The sequence below is a fragment of the Pristiophorus japonicus genome, chromosome 21 (genome assembly GCF_044704955.1).
Source record: "Pristiophorus japonicus isolate sPriJap1 chromosome 21, sPriJap1.hap1, whole genome shotgun sequence".
NCBI lineage: Eukaryota > Metazoa > Chordata > Chondrichthyes > Pristiophoridae > Pristiophorus > Pristiophorus japonicus.
In genome coordinates, this window is record NC_091997.1 from 61,652,122 (window position 1) to 61,668,429 (window position 16,308).

At 48.8% G+C, this 16,308-nt stretch overlaps 1 protein-coding gene and 1 pseudogene across 3 annotated transcripts in view; both read right to left on the bottom strand.

Annotated features, from left to right (window-relative positions):
* LOC139234017 (thrombospondin type-1 domain-containing protein 4-like) overlaps positions 1–16,308 on the bottom strand; it is a 343,337-nt gene that overhangs the window by 235,697 nt on the left and 91,332 nt on the right. The window lies entirely within an intron of this gene.
* Positions 5,511–5,741, bottom strand: LOC139234251 (U2 spliceosomal RNA; annotated as a pseudogene).

Genomic DNA, 16,308 nt, shown 5'->3' on the forward strand with positions numbered 1-16,308 from the left:
ACCCTAGTTTCCGAATTAACTGTCTCACTCTCCATCTTAATAAAGAATTCTACCATATTATGGTCACTCTTCCCCAAGGGGCTTCGCACAACAAAATTGGTAATTAGTCCCTTCTCATTACACATCACCCAGTCTAGGATGGCCAGCTCTCTAGTTGGTTCCTCGATATATTGGTCGAGAAAACCATCCCTAATACACTCCAGGAAATCCTCCTCCACCGCATTGCTACCAGTTTGGCTAGCCCAATCAATATGTAGATTAAAGTTGCCCATGATAACTGCTGTACCTTTATTGCACATATCCCTTATTTCTTGTTTGATGCTGTCCCCAACCTCACTACTACTGTTTGGTGGTCTGTACACAACTCCCACTAGCGTTTTCTGCCCTTTGGTATTCCGTAGCTCCACCCATACAGATTCCACATCATCCAGGCTAATGTCCCTCCTTACTATTGCATTAATTTCCTCTTTAACCAGCAACGCCACCCCGCCTCCTTTTCCTCTCTGTCTATCCTTCCTAAATGTTGAATACCCCTGAATGTTCAGTTCCCAGCCTTGGTCACCCTGGAGCCCTGTCACTATCTGCGCAGTTAATTCATCCACCTTATTCGAATACTCCTACTCCTCGCATTGAGGCACAGAGCCTTCAGGCTTGTCTTTTGAACACACTTTGCCCCTTTAGAATTTTGCTGTAATATGGCCCTTCTTGTTTTTTGCCTGCAGTGTCTCTGTCACTCCTGCAGTATCAGTAACTCCTGCAGTATGATCAATGACCTTCCCTCCATCATAAGGTCAGAAGTGGGGATGTTCGCTGATGATTGCAGTGTTCAGTGCCATTCGTAACTCCTCAGATAATGGAACAATCCATGGTCGCATGCAGCAAGATTTGGACGACATTCAGGCTTGGGCTGATAATTGGCAAGTAACATTCGTGCCACTCAAGTACCAGGCAATGACCATCTCCAACAAGCCAGAATCTAACCAACGCCCCTTGATATTCAACGGCATTACCATTGGCAAATCCCCACCATCAACATCCTGGGGGTCACCATTGACCAGAAATGTAAATACTGTGGCTACAAGAGCAGGTCAGAGGCTGGGTATTCTGCGGTGAGTGTCTCATCTCCTGACTCCCCAAAGCCTTTCCACCATCTACAAGGCACAAGTCAGGAGTGTGATGGAATACTCTCCACTTGCCTGGATGAGTGCAGCTCCAACAACACTCAAGCAGCTCGACAGCATCCAGGACAAAGCAGCCCGCTTGACTGACAGCCAATCCCCCACCTTAAACATTCACTCCCTCCACCACCGGCGCCCCCTGCCTTTTACAAGATGCACTGCAGCAACTCATCAAGGCTTCTTCGGCAGCACCTCCCAAACCCGCGATCTCTACCACCTGGAAGGACAAGGGCAGCAGGTGCATGGGAACACCACCACCTCCACGTTCCCCTCCCAGTCACACACCATCCTGACTTGGAAATATATCGGCCGTTCCTTCATCGTCGCTGGGTCACAATCCTGGAACTCCCTCCCTAACAGCACTGTGGGAGCACCTTCACCACACGGACTGCAGCGGTTCAAGGCAGCAGCTCACCACCACCTTCTCAAGGGGCAGTGAGGGCTGGGCAATAAATGCCGGCCTTACCAGCGATGCCTACATTCCAGGAATGAATTTTTTAAAATCACTAACTCCTGCAGTATCAGTTACTCCTGCATTATCATTAAATGAGTCCATTAATATCCTGGGCCTTACTGAAACTTGTCCGATGCTTGGGCCCCGATTTTTACCTGGACACGGGAATGCAGTGCAAGAGAGTGGTAGTGGCCGATGAAATCGTAACATCACGCAACATGGAAGCCTGGACAATTTTAACATAATTACTCATCTGTGAGTGTGCCACCCAACCATCACTTAAAGGCTCAGACCACCGCTGCAAATCAGGCTGAGGGAAAAAAGTGAATCAACAGTGAAGACAGGTTATAAATTGTACACAGGGTTGCAAAGAGAGGGAAGTTGGCCCCAAGTGTTCAGACGCTTCGCTGAAGGTCATGCTGGATGCAGTGAGGGCCAGCTTTGTGTTGTTCACCACAGTGGGAAAAAAAATAAACCTGCTGCCGCAATCGAGAGCCTGGATATAGGTGGCAGAGGAAGTCACCAACAGGAGCCTAACACCAAGGCCCTGGATACAGTGTAGGAAACGGTTCAATGACCTGACTAGGTCAGGAAAGGTCAGCGCATATTCTTTATTACACATCTCCTGCTCTTCCTTTCCCTCCCTCGTCTCTCCTCCACCATTCCCACAACTTCTCACCTCTGCATCACTTTCCTCACTATCACTCACCACGGTGCAGTGCACCACTTGGCACCCTCACTCCTTCCACAGGCTCAACTCCCATTTACTCCTTTCACTGCTGTCAATAACCCCAATCCTCATCTCATCGCCTCCGAACTGCTCAATTAGCACCTCCTCTCAGCAAACCATCTCAATTCACACTGTAGCCGCTATCCGTAACTCAATGACATCCCCAGTCCTCAGACATTGGCCTGATCCTCCCTTTCGCCTTACGTACTAAATCCAGAGAAAGCACACACCCTCGCTAGGCACTCACATGGCAGGGGGCCAGGACCAGCGGAGGAGCCCAGATTTCGCTGGAACAGGAGGACCATCAGCACCCTGAGCATTGGTGATGGCGAGGTTGATGGATCCAGAGAAGCAGATGGCTGATACTTACACACACTCATCTTCAGCCAACCTCAATAGACCAACCACTATGGACAAGTGCTTCATGTGAACATCTACATTGTCTTACTACAATAACTACATTTTCACCATTTCTTCTTTCTTTGAAGGACATGAACATCATGAACGCCAGAACTCACAGGAAGAGGGGTTCTGTGACACACAGTCACACAAGACATGAATTGCACCAACGCACAGTCTGGCACATCGAGTTGGTATCTCAGTGAGATAGATGGACCGGCACCCGGTGAGTCTCACAGCACAAGTGAGCAGGAGCAGATAGTGGTTACAGGGACAGCCACGGAGAACACTCGCTGGAGGGCACCATCCTCTCCAAGCTCTGCTCAGCAGGACAGACTTGTAGAACTTCGGGGGGTAGCCATGAAAAGCAGAATATTTGTGGCACAGGAATAAACGTGTGAGATGTTGGCAGTCCTGCCAAGCACCCTATCACACAGCAGGAAGGATGGAAGAGTTCACTTACAACATCTGTGGGGTGCTCTGGTAGGGATTCTCCAGTCTGTAATCTACAAGGTGTGTGTGGCTACCTCCAGGGGGTCCTTACAGTAGAAGTCAGTGCAACCAGCCTTTTCCAACTTCAAGGCTCAGCCGCTGCAATACAGACTCTGGGCTCCAAAGTCTCTTCCACCCTAGAGAAGCTGGTGAACAGAATAGATCGGGGGTTGGTGAGACAGGTGTAGTATGTTCAGGATGTCAGCGTGTCTCATCCCTTGACCAACACTTGACATGGTGGTGCCTGAACTCCAGCTAGCTTCAGCAGAAGTCCAGGAGCAACAGCACACAGGGTTGTGAGCATCTCAGGAGTCTGAGAAAGTTACACATCAACCTCACACGAGCATTACACAAACCACTGGGGTAACACCTTGTCGAAGTGGTAGACCCAGGAAGCCATCGGCTAAAAAGCTTATGGTTCACACTTGGATGCAGCACTACTTGATTTCTTAATATTTGCTTTCTGTTGAACATCAAAGCCTTTCTCACTTCTGTCACTTTCATGTTCCCTGTTTTCAAGGCAATTACTGTGTCTGTTATTTCATTATGGCATAGCTGTGAAAGTCAGTTCAATCTTATCACGCTGGAGGATTGTAAATCAGTGGAGTGAAGATTGTAGGATTATTAGTGCAAGGCGATCTGGTCACAGAGCGGTAGAAGTAACAGATGTCGAAGTGAAACACTGCGCTCTAAGACCATCCCCTGCATCTTGGGCCGCAAGATCATTTGCATGCTGTGCGTTAGAACATAAGAATATAAGAAATAGGAGCAGGAATAGGCCATACAGCCCCTCGAGCCTGCTCTGTCATTTAATAAGATCATGGCTGATCCGATCATGGACTCAGCTCCACTTCCCTGCCCGCTCCCCATAACACCGTATTCCCTTATCGCTTAAGAAACTGTCGATTTCTGTCTTAAATTTATTCAATGTCCCAGCTTCCACAGCTCTCTGAGGCAGCGATTCCCACAGATTTACAACCCTCAGAGAAGAAATCTGTTTTAAATGAGCAGCCCCTTATTCTAAGATCATGCCCTCTAGTTCTAGTCTCCCTCAACAGTGGAAACATCCTCTCTGCATCCACCTTGTCAAGCCCCCTCATAATCTTATACGTTTCGATAAGATCACCTCTCATCCTTCTGAATTCCAATGAGTAGAGGCCCAACCTCCTCAACCTTTCCTCATAAGTCAACCCCCTCATCCCCGGAATCAACCGAGTGAACCTTAGGTCTTCCACCTGCCTCCTCACCATCCTCTTTCTGGTCAGATGACGAGTGCTACTAGCCTTCCTCCAGTTCTCTTTGTTGAGTGATGTTATGCAGGAGGGAGCATGTCACAATTATTCTGGAGACTCTGCTGGCGAGTATTGCAGGAAGTCTCCAGTCTTGTAAAGGCACCTGAACCTCGACTATAGCATCCCAATGGCCTGCAATATGACGCATGTGATAATGTGGCTGTTGTCTTACCTGTTCTGGAGTGCTGGGGTAGAAGCAGCCTTTCTCGAAGACTAGTGCCAGGGAAAAACATAGGAGTGACATTGGACTGGAGTAGGAAGTGATGTCTACAGCAGCCTCTGCCACAACTTCAATTTCCCGACCATCAGCCCTGCCGTGACACTGCTGACCGCCCTTCCCCGACCCGCCACATTCATGCTGCAGACGGTGTAAGCATGCCTCACTTTTACCTCTCCCCTCACCACAACCCAACCCTTGGCCCTTTTTCATTTCAGATCCCCAAGAACTGCAACTTGTCCAGGCATTGGTGGAAGAGCAAGAAGATAGCGATGATGAAGACACACTGTCACTCGATTTCACAGTCGCAGCCATTAGCTCAGATACTGACACAGCGCATACTATAGAGGCGGGAACTGCACATGGTGAAACACCGGATATAAGTGCGCTGCAGCCAGGTCAGGGGGCAAGAAACGGGCAGGTGCCAGCTTGCCGAAGGGCAAGGTCACACATAGGTTCTGCTGCAGAGGACTCAGATGAGGACTTCGATGGGCAAAGCTACAGAAAAAATTATGGAAAGCACCAAAAACATGTAGAATTGTAGCAACAGCCAGAAGAAATGAACTAGCAACTAACCTGTAAGTAGCTGATGATCTCTTTAAATAGTGCTGGTGGGGATCCTTCATTTTTTTTTTTAATAAATTCGTAGCCAATCGTTTCCAATTCTTTGTCAAGTCACAAACGCCAGAGGTCACCCTGCACCAGTCAAGGATCACTCTGCGCCAATGCTCTTAGCCAAAAGGCCTAGAGCCACTGCACCGTTCCTGGAAGTACTGCAATACCAGGTTCGTGCCATGGAGGTGGATGGGTCAGGTCCCCCACACACCTCCGTGGAGGTGGATGGGTCAAGCCATCCCACCCACCTCCTGTTTACAAAAATGTAAGCATATACCTTCCTGACCAGGGAGAAACCACCCGGAGGTCATGGTGGCTGGTCAGGTTAGTTATGCAGATCTTAGCCAAAAGGCCGAGAAGCGATATTCTGCTTGCTGTCACATTCAGCTGTGTGAGGTTAAGAGAGGGTGCAGGCTGGCGTGTGGAGCTCCATACTGGAAGTGCACACTGATTGAGATCATGATTGCCTGCTCTGCATGTCCCCGCCGAACGTTGAGTGTGCACGTGCTAATCCCTTCACACCAGATGTGTGCGCGTGCACGAGTGCCGCGGACGCCATTTTGGAACCCTAAGGCTTGTAGTACTACCGAGCCCAATTTCATCTTCTTTAAAAGGTAATTGCCCTCCAGGTTTTGTTCTCCATCAGTCACCACTCTGGATCCTAGCCAACTCACTCATGGGGTAGGCAGCAGAATGGGGGGACTATGCTCCGCACAGGATTGGCGAGCTCTGGTCTCCATGTGGCACTGTGTCTGTCAGATTCGTGTGTGTGTGTGTGAGGGGATGTCCTGGGATTCTGACCGGATTTGTGTTTCGCCAAAGACAAATGACAGAACCAACCATTGCCGTCAACCAACTGAAACTTTACACTAGAACACGAGGCTAAATGACTTCCTGTAGTTGTCACTTTTATGTTCCTTCAACAATCAAAGTTTTAAAATATTTTTTTGACATTAAGTTGACCTACCTGCAGCTGCTGTTAGCTTGTGACGGAAGCAGCTGAGTATGATTTAGTGTGCTCACATTAACTAAAATGGAACACTAAAATAATCCTTTAGATTTTCACTTTTCCAGATGCTGTGTCACATTCATTCTCTACCATTGTGATTCATGTTACTGAAATAACACCCCATGATAGTCACCTTTACACTGCCACACCCAGTACCGTCATTCTTAATCATTTTGTTCTGAACACTGATAGCCTTTCATATTGCATTTAGGTTTACACAGGCTTTTATTTAAGAGTATCCACAGCACGATGTAAGAAACAGTAAACACGTGTATCGCACACAAGACAAAAAGCAGCAGCTCATCGCTCCAAGTTGAAGGGAAATAAAGTGAGAAGGTAGACTCTCCTGGTGATTCAGTGAGTAAATGCACTGTTGGATTACTGGACCAAGGCTGCAATTTGTTAACAACTTGGGCTAGAAATTGGCCTCCTTTGTGCCTCGGGGGGGAGGGGGGGGCATGTGAATACCGACACACGCGAACTTGCCGTGGAGGTTTGCGGCAGCAGTAACCCCGAGCACCACGATCTCCCGTGCCCCAGGGATTATCCGGCTGCGCACCGCCCCAGACCTGAACTTCAGTTCCACCCCCTGCAGCATCGCCGGGAGGCGTTGTAAGCGAGCTTGGAGAGTGGTATTTCAAGGGATCATCGCTAGGGTAAGTGAAAAGTCTTGTGACAGCCCTCTGAGCATGTTGTTCTCCTTTGGCCATGATTGATCAGCCCTGGGACTGATCGTGTGCATCACAGCTGCTGTATATTTAATGCTGAGCCCACAGCAATGGCCCTTCTCTTTAAGGGACAGGAGTCGTCTCTGGTCCCAGCAGTGCTCCACAGGACATTGTGCAACGTTGCACCTGTACCACCTCTCCTGATAGAAACATAGGAAATAGGTGCAGGAGTAGGCCATTCGGCCCTTCGAGCCTGCACCACCATTCAATGAGTTCATGGCTGAACATGCAACTTCAGTACCCCATTCCTGCTTTCTCACCATACCCCTTGATCCCCCTAGTAGTAAGGACTACATCTAACTCCTTTTTGAATATATTTAGTGAATTGGCCTCAACAACTTTCTGTGGTAGAGAATTCCACAGATTCACCACTCTCTGGGTGAAGAAATTTCTCCTCATTTCGGTCCTAAATGGCTTACCCCTTATCCTTAGACTGTGACCCCTGGTTCTGGACTTCACCAACATTGGGAACATTGATGGTTTAGTGCTTCAAAGGGAAGTGGTAGCGCTTGATTCAGTACTCCACATCCCTCCTAGAACGCTAAATCAGACGTTTGCATCTGCTGGAATTGGGTAGCGCCCAGCGATACATTAACGCCCCTGCAAAAGTTAGCGCCCCAAACAGGGCACTATGCAATTTCTCCCTCCTTGTATTTATATATCATCTTTAGCACAGGAAAACGACCCAAAGTGCTTCACAGAAGCAGAATCAGACAATTAATGAGAGCAAGTCAAAATAAAGGAGTTATTAGGAGGGTAGCTGTAAGTTTGATCAAATAGGTAGGTTTTAAGGAGAGTCTAAGAAAGGTGGCGAGGCGGAGAGCTTTAAATCCAGAGCATGGAGCCTCAACTGTCATGTATTCAACCAGCATTGTAACCCATGCATAATCTGACCTAAGTTGTACACTGAGAACAATGACCACTAGGTGGTGAACTTGTGGGAGACACTCCTAACCTGGACCTTCAGGTATAAAAGGGGAAGCTTCACCCACTTTCATCACTTGAGTGCTAAGGAATAAAGGACAGGTCACAGACTGACCTTCTCTCAAGCATGGGCCTTGTGTCCATTTATACTGTATCGTAAGGACGTATCAATGGCGACGAGAAACTGGGATTTAAACCACGCGAGCATGGCCACTAGCAGAACAGACGAGAGGTACTGTGTTAAGGAATGGTTGGGACAGAGATTCAACATTGTTAAAGCAGTACACAGTTCTCCAGGCAAATAAGGGCAATCGGGCATCCCCCAACATGTAGTCGAACCCAGAGGGGGAGTTCGACAGAGACAATAGCAAACTGAACGGCGATTCACACCATTACAAGGGACAATGCGGCCAGTAATGGGGCCATCAACACCTGTTAATCGCGCTCAAGGACAGTCACAGGGGCAGTCAGGGACGATCGCCTGGCAAGGGACCTTTTGTTTCCAACAATAGCTCATGTTGGGGGCGTGGAGGCACACACTCAGTCGGAGTTTGCAAAGATGAGCAAAATACCTGCAGAAATTGCAGAAATGAACGCTGGGGGAAATCGCTGGAAGCTGAAGTTCAGCGAGTTCATGTGGAGCACATATACAGTTCATACACCAGGACGCCACCGATAATAATGAAAGTGCTCCTCAATGGCATCCCAGTATCAATGGAGCTAGACACGGGGGCCAGCCAGTCCATGATGGGGATCAAACAGTTCAAAAAGTTGTGGGCGTCCAAGGCCAGGAGGCCAAGACTTTCGCCGATTGACGCACAGCTACGGACATACACAAAGCAGATCATTCCGGTGCTAGGCAGCGCCACGGTAGTCGTGACCCATAAAGATTCGGTTGCCACTCTGGGTTGTCCCGGGGGACGGTCCCGCACTACTGGGAAAGAGTTGACTTGCTGTCATGAACTGGAAAATGGGGTAATGTCAATGCAATTTCCTCTGTGGAGCGATCCTGGACAAATTTGACTCATTATTTCAACCCGGCATTGGCACTTTCATGGGGGCCAAGGTAGTGATTCACATAAATCCGGACGCCAGGCCAGTACACCACAAGGCCAGAGCGGTGCCGTACGTGATGCGGGAAAAGATAGAAGGTGAATTGGACCGCCTGCTGAGGGAAGGCATCATCTCGCCAGTCGAATTCAGTGACTGGGCGAGCCCGATTGTGCCGTGCTCAAGGCGGATGGGTCAGTCAGGAGATGTGGTGATTACAAGGCCACCATCAATCGGGTGTCACTCCAAGACCAGTACCCGCTACCGAGAGTGGAGGACCTCTTTACGACGCTATCTGATGGCAAACTTTTTTCAAAATTGGACCTGACCTCAGCTTACATGACCCAGGAGTTGACAATTGAGTCGAAGAAGCTGACCACCATCACGACACACAAGGGGTTGTTTGAGTACAACAGATGTCCGTTCGGGATTCGCTCGGCCGCCGCGATCTTCCAACGAAATATGGAAAGCCTCCTCAAGTCAAATCCAGGGACGGTGGTTTTTCAGGACGACATCCTCATCACGGGTTACGATACTGAAGAACACCTCCACAACCTGGAGGAGGTGCTACGCAGACTGGACCGGGTAGGGCTGCGACTGAAAAAGGCGAAGTGCGTCTTCCTAGCTCCAGAGGTAGAATTCCTGGGGATGAGGGTAGCAGCAGACGGGATCAGCCCTACTGCATCCAAGACGGAAGCGATCCAGAGAGCACCCAGACCCCGTAACATGACGGAGCTGCGTTCGTTCCTGGGGCTCCTGAACTATTTTGGCAACTTTCTTCCCAAATTGAGCACGCTGCTAGAGCCGCTACACGTGCTCCTATTGCAAAGGTCGTGAATGGGTCTGGGGGTCAGCCAGGAAAGGGCTTTTAATAGAGCACGCAATTTGTTATGTTCCAACAATCTGTTAACGCTATATGACCCATGTAAGAAACGTGTGTTAACGTGCGATGCGTCGTCCTATGGGGTCGGCTGTGTGTTGCAGCATGTCAATGCCAAGGGTCAGTTACAGCCGGTAGCTTATGCCTCCAGAAGTCTGTCCCAGGCAGAAAAGGGCTACGGGATGGTAGAAAAGGAGGCGCTCGCCTGTGTATATGCTGTAAAGAAAATGCACCAGTACCTGTTTGGCAGGAAATTTGAGCTGGAGACAGATCACAAACCCATAACGTCCCTTTTGGCCGACAACAAGGCCATAAATGCAAACTCATCGGCCCGCTTACAGAGGTGGGCACTCACGTTAGCCGCCTATGACTATACAATTCGGCACAGACTGGGCACTGAAAACTGTGCCGATGCACTCAGCAGGCTCCCACTAGCCACCACTGAGGGGGCTACCTAGCATGCTGCTGAGATGGTCATGGCTGTTGAAGCTTTCGGAAGCGAAGGCTCACCCGTGACAGCCCGTCAGATTAAAGTCTGGACAAATAGAGACCCGCTATCGTCTCTAGTCAAAAAATGTGTCTTGAATGGGGACTGGGCAGCCACGTACAGGGCATGCCCTGAGGAATTTAAACCATTTCACAGGTGCAGGGATGAATTCTCGATTCAGGCCGATTGCCTACTGTGGGGAAACCGCGTAGTCATGCCCCAGATGGGCAGAGAGGTGTTCAACCGAGAACTCCACAATGAGCACCCGGGCATTGTCATGATGAAGGCAATTGCCAGGTCACACGTTTGGTGGCCAGGGATAGACGCAGATCTGGAACTTTGTGTTCGCAGGTGCAACACGTGTGCCCAGCTGGGCCATCCACCCAAGGAAGCCCCCCTTAGCCCCTGGCCATGGCCCGCCAAGCCTTGGTCACGCATCCATGTGGACTACGCAGGTCCTTTCATGTGAAAAATGTTTTTGGTTGTAGTAGACGCCTACTCCAAATGGATCGAGTGTGACATTTTAAATTCAAGCACATCCTCTGCCACGGTAGAAAGTCTATGGGCAATGTTCGCCACCCATGGTCTACCGGACATCTTGGTCAGCGACAATGGCCCGTGCTTCACAAGCACTGAATTCCAGGACTTCATGGCAGGCAATGGAATTAACCATGTCAGAACGGCACCGTTCAAGCCGGCCTCAAATGGCCAAGCAGAATAAGCAGTGCAGATAATCAAACAGGGGATGCTCAGAATCCAAGGAGGTTCCCTACAAAGCTGCCTATCACGCTTCCTGTTGGCCTACAGATCCCGACCACACTCGCTCACAGGGGTTCCACCTGCAGAGCTGCTAATGAAAAGGACACTCAAAACCCGATTATCCCTTATACACCCCACCATGAAAGAAATTGTCGAGAGCAGACGCCAGTCACAATATGACTACCATGACAGGAATGCGAGGGGACGATGTATTGATGTAAATGACCCTGTTTCTGTCCTCAACTACGCTGCAGTGCCAAAATGGCTTGCAGGCACTGTAATTGCCAAAGAGGGAAATAGGATTCTGGTAGTTAAACTTACCAATGGACAAATCTGCCGCAAACACGTGGATCAAACAAAAAGGAGGTTCAGCAACCCCATAGAAGCAGAGGAAGAACACGATATAGAGTTCACTCCACCACAGGTGACCGAACACCGGAACCAAAGGGAGGAGAGCCCAGTCACTGTGGGCAGTCCGGACAGGCCTGAGGCACCGCAAACAGCAGACACTCAGGCCAGCGCCCAACAACCGGAGCCCCAACTCAGGTGCTCTACAAGGGAGCGTAAACCACCAGAGACTCAACCTGTGATCCCAATAAGACTTTGTGGGGGAGGTGATGTCATGTATTCGACCAGCATTGTAACCCATGTATAAACTGACCTAAGTTGTACACCGTGAGAACACTGACCACTAGGTGGTGAACTTGTGGGATCAGCCACCAATGAAAGGAGTGGGTTATGAGTAAGAGGCTAAAATTGTTGGAACACAGGTGGCTAGCAGTTGTGTCGCGCCCCGTTTGGGATGATTGCTTTTGCGGGAGCGCAAAAGTATCGCCGGAAGCTACGCAAGTGAAGCCGACGCAAGCTTCCGGTTTAGCGCTCCAGGAAGGAAGTGGAGCACTAAGTCAGGTGCTACCACTTCCCTTGGAGCGCTAAAGTCGGTGAGAGGGGTGGTAACAGTGCAGTGCTGCACAATGTCTAGTATAGCGCTGCCGGGATCGTAGGCTTCTTTCCTCCCTTCTGCGACAATCAGCCCCAAGCGCTCTGACAGTGTGCAGGGCTGATCAATCGCAGCTGAAGAAATAGTAAATAAAATGCACAGAAGACTCCAGAAAAATGTTGCAATGACCTCATCGGCAATCCCCTTAAATACCGCTCCCCAGGCAGAGGGCCTACCTTACAACGCCTACTGCAGCTGCTGACGCCCAGTGATGCAGCAGGGGGCGTAACCCGGGGCGCTGAGCACCAGATGCCGTCTCCCCGTCGCAGAAGATCGTGATGTTAGGCGTTACCGCCGCGGTAAACCTCCAAGGCAAGTTCACAGCCATCAGTGCTCTCACCGTGCCCGGTCACAGAGCTGGTAGCGCCCCATTAGCAACCCCCGGGAGTGCTAATGGGAGGCACAAAGAATCATAGAATCATAAAAATTTACAGCACGGGAAGAGGCCATTTCGGCCCATTGCGTCTGTGCCGGCCGACCAAGAGCTATCCAGCCTAATCCCACTTTCCAGTTCTTGGTCCGTAGCCCTGTAGGTTACGGTACTTTAAGTGCACATCCAAGTATCTCTTAAATGGGGTGAGGGTTTCTGCCTCTACCACCCTTTCAGGCATTGAGTTCCAGACCCCCACCACCCTCTGGGTGAAGAAATTTCCCCTCATATTGCCTCTAAACCTCCCTGAATTCCTTTAAATCTATGCCCCCTAGTTGTTGACCATGCTGCCAAGGGAAACAGGTCCTTCCCATCCACTCTATCCAGACCCCTCATAATTTTATACATCTCAATCAAGTCTCCCCTTAGCCTCCTCTGTTCCAATGAAAACAGACACAGCGTCTCCAATCTTTCCTCATAGCCAAAATTCTCCAGTCCAGGCAACATTCTTATAAATCTCCTCTGCACCCTTTCCAGTGCAATCACATCTTTCCTGTAATGTGATGAAAGAACTGCACGCAGTACTCCTTGCTCTTGTATTCCATGCTCGGCTAATAAAGATAAGTATTCCATATGCCTCTTAACCAACTTATCTACCTGGCCTGCTACTCCAAGGTCCCTTTGTATCTTTACACTTTTCAGCGTCGTACCATTTAATGTGTATTCCCTTGCCTTGTTAGACCTTCCCAAATGCATTAGTGTCATCTGCAAACTTCTTAATCATACCCCCAACATTTAAGTTCAAGTTATTGATATATAACCACAAAAAGCAAGGGACCCAGCACTGAGCCCTGCGGCACCCCACTGGATACAGCCTTCCAGTCACAAAAACACCCATCAACCATTACCCTTTTGCTTCCTGCCTCCGAGCCAATTTTGCATCCAACTTGCCATTTTGCCCTGGTCCCCAATCTGCCATGTGGGGCCATATCAAAAGCTTTGCTAAAATTTATATACATTACATCATACACACCGCCCTCATCGACCCTCCTGGTTACCTCCTCGAAAAATTCAATCAGGTTAGTCAGACACGACCTTCCCTTGACAAATCCATGCTGACTGTCCCTGATTAATCCATGCCTTTCCAAATGAAGATTTATCCTGTCCCTCAGGATTTTTTCCAATAATTTTCCCACCACTGAGATTAGGCTGACCGACCTGTAATTATGCAGTCTATCCCTTTCTCCCTTTTTAAACAAAGGTACAACATTAGCAGTCCTCCAGTACCACACCTGTAGCCAGAGAGAATTGAAAATGATGGTTAAATGGCCCCATTTCTCTCCCAGAATTCTTGGAGGGTTATAGGGCTGGTGGAAGTCATAGGGAGAGATAGGGAGGGGAGAGGCCATAGAGGGATTTGAACATGAGGATGAGAATTTTTTTTCGGAGTTGTTGGTGAACCAGGAGCCAATGTTAGTCAGCGAGCACAGGGGGTGATGGGTGAGTGGAACTCGGTGCGAGTTAGGACACAGGTCAGTGAGCACAGGGGGTGATGGGTGAGTGAGACTTGGTGCGAGTTAGGACACGGGGCAGCGAGCACAGGGGGTGATGGGTGAGCAGAATCTGGTGCAAGTTAGGACGCAGGGCAGCGAGCACAGGGGGTGATGGGTGAGTGGAACTCGGTGCGAGTTAGGACACGGGGCAGTGAGGACAGGGGGGGTGATGGGTGAGTGAGACTTGGTGCAAGTTAGGACACAGGTCAATGAGCAGAGGGGGTGATGGGTGAGTGAGACTTGGTGCGAGTTAGGACACAGGTCAATGAGCAGAGGGGGTGATGGGTGAGCGGGACTGGGTGCGAGTTAGGACACAGGGCAGCGAGCACAGGGGGTGATGGGTGAGTGAGACTTGGTGCGAGTTAGGACACAGGGCAGCGAGCACAGGGGGTGATGAATGAGCGGGACTGGGTGCGAGTTAGGACACGGGGCAGTGAGCACAGGGGGCGATGGGTGAGCGGGACTCAGTGAGAGTTAGGACACAGGGAGCAGAATTTTGGATGAGCTGTTTTATGGGGGTGGAGGATGGGAGGCCACCCAGGAGAGCATAGAATCATAGAAATTTATGACACAGAGGAGGCCATCGCGCCTGTGCCGTATCCCACTTTCCAGCCTTTGATCCATAGCCCGGAAGGTTATGTCACTCCAAATTTACCTGTCTTACAGTAGACATGGATCTGCTTTCAGTCATCCTTCATAGAGTCAAGGTGAATAACTTCTTGCAACAGCTCAGGAACTCATGGTGACTCCGTCATAGCATCGAGCACAGGAGTTCTCATCAAGGCTCTTGCGTTTAACGTTTCGATAATCCCGATCACTGGAAAGGGACTTCCATGCATTGGTTCCCATGTTTACTTTGCTCCCTTTTATAATGGCAAATTATAGGCTTTTAAGAAGTGATATTAGCACAGATATAAATCTGGGGTCCAGTGTATAGATGTCGCTTTTACAAAACGGAACTAGAGAATAAGGAAATGTTTATACAGGCAGCTGAGTAACCCTTTGAGACACCTTCCTGCGTGAAATCATTAGCAGTGTTGAAACAAAAATAAATCTTTGCCTTGATAAAACACATTCTCACAATGGTATTTTAGATATAATAATTCTGCTTGACATGCAAAAATAATGTTTTTTTTAAAACTGTTTTTAAGTTTTTAAGTCAATAATGATAAACATGAGATTTCTGAACTTAAAGAAAGGTAACTTCGATGGTATGAGGCGTGAATTGGCTAGGATAGACTGGCGAATGATACTTCAAGGGTTGACGGTGGATAGGCAATGGCAAACATTTAAAAATCACATGGATGAACTTCAATAATTGTACATCCCTGTCTGGAGTAAAAAATAAAATGGGGACGGTGGCTCAACTGTGGCTAACAAGGGAAATTAGGGATCGTGTTAAATCCAAGGAAGAGGCATATAAATTGGCCAGAAAAAGCAGCAAACCTGAGGACTGGGGGAAATTTAGAATTCAGAAGAGCAGGACAAAGGGTTTAATTAGGAGGGGAAAATAGAGTATGAGAGGAAGCTTGCTGGGAACATAAAAACTGACTGCAAAAGCTTCTATAGATATGTGAAGAGAAAAAGATTCGTGAAGACAAACGTAGGTCCCTTGCAGTCAGATTCAGGTGAATTTATAATGGAGAACAAAGAAATGGCAGACCAATTGAACAAATACTTCTGTTCTTCACGAAGAAGACACAAATAACCTTCCGGAAATACGAAGGGACCGAGGGTCTAGTGAGAAGGAGGAACTGAAGGAAATCCTTTTTAGTCAGGAAATTGTGTTAGGGAAATTGATGGGATTGAAGGCCAATAAATCCCCAGGGCCTGACAGTCTGCATCCCAGAGTACTTAAGGAAGTGGCCCTAGAAATAGTGGATGCATTGGTGATCATTTTCCAACAGTCAATCAACTCTGGATCAGTTCCTATGGACTGGAGGGTAGCTAATGTAACGCCACTTTTTAAAAAAAGGAGGGAGAGAACAACGGAGAATTATAGACCGGTTAGCCTGACATCAGTTGTAGGGAAAATGTTAGAATCAATTATTAAAGATGAGATAGCAGCGCATTTGGAAAGCAGTGACAGGATCGGTCCAAGTCAGCATGGATTTATGAAAGGGAAATCATGCTTGACAAATCTTCTGGAATTTTTTTGAGGATGTAACTAG